Source organism: Rattus norvegicus, chromosome 6, assembly GCF_021556685.1.
Source record: "Rattus norvegicus strain SHRSP/BbbUtx chromosome 6, alternate assembly SHRSP_T2T, whole genome shotgun sequence".
NCBI lineage: Eukaryota > Metazoa > Chordata > Mammalia > Rodentia > Muridae > Rattus > Rattus norvegicus.
The window spans coordinates 64184337-64190392 of NC_141539.1; the positions used below are offsets into that span (position 1 = coordinate 64184337).

The 6056-nt window shown below is 44.3% G+C and overlaps 1 long non-coding RNA gene across 1 annotated transcript; it reads right to left on the bottom strand.

Annotated features, from left to right (window-relative positions):
- Window positions 1-552: 552 nt before the first annotated feature.
- Window positions 553-3807, bottom strand: LOC148005216 (uncharacterized). Its single transcript, XR_015623467.1, has 3 exons — window positions 3649-3807; window positions 1551-1628; window positions 553-1393 (listed from the first exon to the last, which is right to left on the bottom strand). It is a non-coding gene; the product is annotated as an uncharacterized LOC148005216 (long non-coding RNA).
- Window positions 3808-6056: the final 2249 nt, after the last annotated feature.

A 6056-nucleotide genomic window follows, 5' to 3' on the forward strand; every position in this document is an offset into this window, starting at 1 on the left:
TCAGTCTCTACCAGCTACATACCCCCACCCCCAACCCTGAACACTCCAGCCAGGGGCTGGGCTGCCTGTTCCCTGCAGCTCTTCCCTACAGAATCCATCCAGTTAGGCTACTGGCCACAGTCCCCCCTAAACCCCCACACCTCTTTACCCTCCTGATCTCCTGGTCTCCTGGCTCCCCCACCTCCCCTCTTCCTTCTCCTCACATGGCCCAGCTCAGGGTCATGCACACTCTGGACTCTCCCAGATGTTCCTGCCTCTGGCTGTGCCCTCCCTCATATCTACAATAAGCCTTCCCCTCCACCATACCTAGGAGCAGTCTTGTCTTCCTCTTTTATTTCCTTCAACCACCTCACCTGGCAAAAACTACCTCTTTAATTTAATGTAACTATCAATTCACATACACACTTTGTTGCTACCATAGTGAACATTTCTGAAACAGGGGTCAGGCAACTTTCTCTAGAAAAATGCCAGATGATAAATATTTTAGGCATACAGGCCATACAGTCTCTGTTGCAACTAGCCACTGTAGCATCAAAGGAGACACAGTCTTTTCCACATTCAAATACAATTTTATTTGCCCAAATAGGTGACTGGCAAGATTTGACCCGAGGGCTATAGTTTGACAAGTTGCTCCCTTTCAGACTACTCATGTAAGTCATATTGAGAAAAATGGGAAACTAGTTTTGTCAGCATTAACCCACCATCTCCCTAGAGGATAAAGAAGAGAAGAATAAAATAGAAGCAGCCTAGGGAGGGCTCTGGGTGTGCTGTGCTGTGTTGCACTGTGCTGTGCTGTGCTGATATTTCGTAGATGAGTTTACCAGCAGCACACTGGTGTAGGGTACTTCTCACTACAGGCAGAATAAGAGAAGCTCAAGGGATTTCAAAGAGCTTGGCAAACGTTTCCTGGAATCCAGAGAATGTGGAGACGACCCAGAATGGTTCATGTCTAAAGATAAGAGGTTGTGTCTTAACCTGCATGAGGGGCAGCAAAGGGATTCCACCCTGGGCTTCCATTGTTAGTGGTTCAAGGTATTTGCTTCCAGTGGATTCAAATTAGTACTGAAGACAGATCACTTGGGCTCATCCTAAAAGAGCTCCAAGAGGACGGTGAAATGTGCAGTAGAACACAGTAGAAAATTCAGGCTGTCACTTCCTCCAAAGGGAAAAGTGAACAAGCAACTCAAAGGCACTATGTGTGGTGAGAGAAGAGTGGACTTCGGGCCTCAGAGTGGGATCCTAGAAGAGTATGTAATGACGTCTGTCCGGCTTTGGACTCCTGCTGTGTTGTGGAGGGATCCAAGCTTCATACCATGCCTGCATCATTCAAGTAAAACTTCACTTCAACTACCTTCTTCGTATCCTTGCGAGGATCCAACATGGTATCTAGTGACTGAGAAAGAAGTGTCTGGAGAAAAATATCTCACCTTCTCCCCGCATAGGATGTTTTAATTGGGAGTGCTGAAGAGGGTTTTCAGATCTGGAGTCATAGTATTTAATGACAAACCAAAGTGTGACCAGGGATGCTGTAAACCCACTGAAATACTCACTCAGGGCAGAAGCAGGTTCTCACCAGATCAGGGTGACTAAGGAGAACTGGAAGCCCGTAGAGATCTCTTCTGCTGTACCTATAGACCATATACACTTTTTAGGGATTTTGGAAAATGCTCAGAAATTGATAATCTGCTCATTCCTGATAGAAGTGTGTCGCTGACCCTTCTAAAGCTCTCTGCATGGTATCCTGGTGATTACATTTGAGACCTGCACCTGAGATCTTTATTTTTAACAGTCTATAGTCTCGGAGTCTACACACACACACACACACACACACACACACACACACACACACACACACACACCAGTCTCCAAGAACTCTTAAATGTTGCTTTTTTCTTTCAGGACCATGACTCCACATACTCCTCACCCTCTTCTGTTTTTCTCTTACTTATTGCAAAGACCTCTCTCCCAGTCTTCCAGATGCTCTTTCCTCTCTTTGTGGCTGGTTTACCTGATTCTCTGTTCCCCAAGAGCCTTGTATAAGCCTCCATGAGCATTTGTCACAGGTGTGCAATCATTGTCTATACAAGCATGATGCCCATCAGTCTGGTGCCTAAAGTCACGATCATGTCTTATTTATCATGGTAGCTGTCTTAGTAGACACTCTCCAAGTGTTTGATGAATAAATGAAAACCATTTGTCCTTTGCTTTCACAAGTGGAAACAGAACATATAGGCAGGAGTCCTGGTGCTCACTCCCTTAGCTTTGTTTCAGAACCACGATATGTCCATCCATGTTTGCGCTGCTATGACAGCCTAGAGGAAAAAGTTCTAAGTATGCAATTGGTAGAGGTCAGATTATTTTTAAATAACCAAGGCAGAATGTTGCCTCAAATAATGTTTCCACAGAAAACTGTATGGGATAAAACAATAAATCATACACACTGACTATCAGATTTTCAGACCCTGATTCCTCTCCCTGGCACGTAACCTTCCGAATGTCACAACCATACTGAAGTTTGCACTTGTCATATCCTTGATATTTTTTTTTACAACATATGAGTATGTCTGCAAATAAGATATAGCATTACATTCAATTTAAAAAGTTTAAAGATAACATCTTGTAGCTACAGCTTGTTCATTTGCTCAGTCTCTTGTCTTTGATATTGATTTGATATATGATAACATGTCACTAGTTCACTTAAGTACTTTCTGATTTACAATAGATTTCCATTGAAGAAAATACCAAGTTTACCTATTTTTTTCTTGACCAACATTGGATTTATTTTCATTTACAATGGGGCAGTAGCATTCTTTCCAATCTCTCTACACAAGTGACATCAGTGAAGGACTTTTTTTTTTATCAGCTTTATTTCTTATGTTGATAAACCTTTATATATATATATATATATATATATATATATATATATATATATATGTACTTCCCTATCATTCCTGCCCTGCTTCCCAGTGGCAGCTGAGAGCAGGTACCCACATCCATGACCTTCTGGGAGCATCAACAATGCTAGGCTAGAAGACTGATGACCATGTAGCACAACCTCCTCTGCCTACCTTAGAACTATTAGATGAAGCACTCTTTCTATCATGGCATCTCCTGTCCCCAGCTCTCTCACATGGCTGAGGGGGAGAATGGAAACATCTGACCAAAATAGAAAGAGACCCAGATGATGTGCCCACAGACATCTCACCTCTCTGGCTGTGAAGTTTCCAACACCTCCAGCCCCAACTTCCCCCACACCCACCCTTGCTTTGTCCTGGTTCAGAAGCTGATAGACCAGGCTTCTCCAGCCATGATAAAGAACTTCAATGCCAAATGAGTCTCCCTGTATGTCAGGAAGAGTAACTAGGCTCCCCTGAATCTCTTTCTTTCAGATCAGTGAAGCAGAGCCCAGATACTATGCACATGGGCAAGATGCATATGCAATGAGGCAGGACTGCATGCAGATTTATGGTTCATGAACCAGCCCCTCATGCCTCCTGTCTGGAGAGCCCTGTTTATTTCCAGACACTTCCCCCATCCCATCTCCCCAACTTGGTCCTCCTGCAGTAGCTGAGGTAGAACCGGAAGCTGAGGGCAGGCACATGGTATCGACAGCCATGGAGAACAAAGCAGAGAGCAAAGGCAACACACCTTTCGGTTCAGGAGTGGTCTGTTCTGAGGAGGAGGGTCTGGCCATGAGGATGGTGGGGACAGCAAGGACTTCACCCAAGTCAGACAACAGAGAGCACAGATGTCAAAGACAGCTAAGGAGTCTCTGACTCTGCCCTTACAGAGCCTGCCCTACCTTGTAACCTTGAGGAGTGTGTGTGTGTGTGTGTGTGTGTGTGTGTGTGTGTGTGTGTGTGTGTGTGTATGGGGGCTTAGTTTGAAGCTTAAGTGGAAACTGTTACTACGTGGCTTCTTCAGGCACGTCTATGAAACTTCAGAGTGAATGGCTATACCAGCATTCTTTGTTTTTCACAGCTTTAAAGGTGAGAGCCCATGATATTCAGGTTCCAGGGAGTAGGTGCCATCTGAGGCTTCTTCTCTTGGCTTGTAGGTTCCTGCTCTTCCCTGTAGTGTGGTCATATAATCTCTGTGTTCAGGGAGTTGTGCTCTCTGCTCTTTTTTATATAAGGGCAGCAATCACCTTCAGGGCATCACTCCGAATGCCATCACACTGGATGGTTTTGGTAAAAATAAAAAAGGGTGGAAAGGTTCCCCTGTACATACCCTTGTGACAATGCCCTCACTAGTTCCATTGGAACTAGGGCTATTGGAACTAGTACTAATTTATCTCAGCAGCTCCACACTGCCCCCAAGTACTCTCTGATTTAGGCGGGTGGCTGCCAGGACAGTTTTATACAAAGACTGCCTATCTCTTGGCTCTCTTACTGTGGACTCTGTTCATTTTTCTAATTGTTATGGTATAAACTCCCAAAAACTCGTTAAAATCAGGACTCAACAAACTGTAACCCAACGATCAATTCATATGTGAAATTCTCAATCTACAATACATTCACCCAACCAATTACAACCAATTGATAAGGATATAAACTGCCCACCTAGATAAATTTGCCTACAGAAATCCATCTCAACTACCATGGCAGTTCAAGACCACCCAGATGTGGGTCATCTTTCTCCGTCTCCATCTTGATTCTCCTTCCCTCTCCTTCTCTCCTGCCTTACAAAAGCTTTGTTCCTGCCTTATTTATTTTTTTACTGTCCAATCATGGAGTTAACCTAACTGGTGCCATCCCTCACCTGCGTATTGACATCAACCTACACTGGAGATTAAGTTTGGAATCTGAAGTATCTGGGGTGGGAAAATGCAAACATTCCATGTACATTCTACCTTAATGAGAAAACAGTCAAGGACTCTGTGGCCAGATTTCAGACTACCAGTTGTCTGGCATTGTAATGGGCATTTATGGCCCTCCCCTGTGGGCAACAGCAGGGCACCTACAAAAGAGCCTACAAAGAGCCTACAAAAGCCCTCCCCCCCCCCCACATCTGCTCATTGAGTCACTACAGGACTAGGAGCATCCTCTCCCACTGAAGCCATACAAGGTGGCCCAGTTAGGGAATGGACCCATAAGCAGGCAATAGATTCAGGGTCAGTTGTTGGGGGATTTATATGAAGACCAAGGCATACTTCTGCTACATATACACAAGGGGCCTGGGTCCAATCTGTGGTCTCTTTGGTTGGTGGTACAGTCTCTGGGAGCCACCAAGGGTCCAGGTTAATTGATTCTCTTGGCCTTACTGTGGAATCTCTGTCGTCCTCAGGTCCCTCAGTCCTTCCCCCAACACTTCAACAAGACTCCCTAAGCTCCATCTAATTAGCTGTGAGTCTCTGCGTCTTTCTCCACTTGTTGGGTGGAACCTCTCAGAGGACTGTTATGCTAGGTTCCTGTCTGCAAACATAACAGAGTATCATCAAAAGTCTTAGGGACTGGTTCTTGCCCATGGGCTGGGCAAATCTAGGCCAGTCATTGGTTGGCCATTGCCTCTATCTTTGTTCTATCATTGTCCCTGCACATCTCGTAGGTAGGCAGAACACATTTTGGGTCAAAGGCATAGGCTACTTTATGTCACTTCTGTTGAGCTCTAGTGTCAAAACTTTCAAAAGCTGCCCACACTCCAGGAGAAAGAGTTCAACTCGCAATGAGAACAGTACCAGAGAGTGTGAGGTCATCAATCACTCATCATCAAGTTTGCCATGTTGAGAGATGGAAGCCTTCTGAAGTTTCTTTACTTAAATAGCACATACTTGCATCTTGAATCAGTATTTAAAGTATATTCAACTCTAATGAGTAGAGTAAGACACTGGTTTGGAATTTCAAGTGAACAATAAGTATCAGCCTGTGGCTGGGGAAACAGATCAAACACCTTTAAGAAGCTGCTGAAATTACATCTTGACTCAACATTAACCTCAATAAAAATGATATATTACTTGGGGAACAATTGTATTTAACCTCATGAAGTAAGATCAATGCAATTAAAATGACGATTCTCTTGAGGCCGCCATGACTTGTGCTCTCTCTCTTCATGTGCTT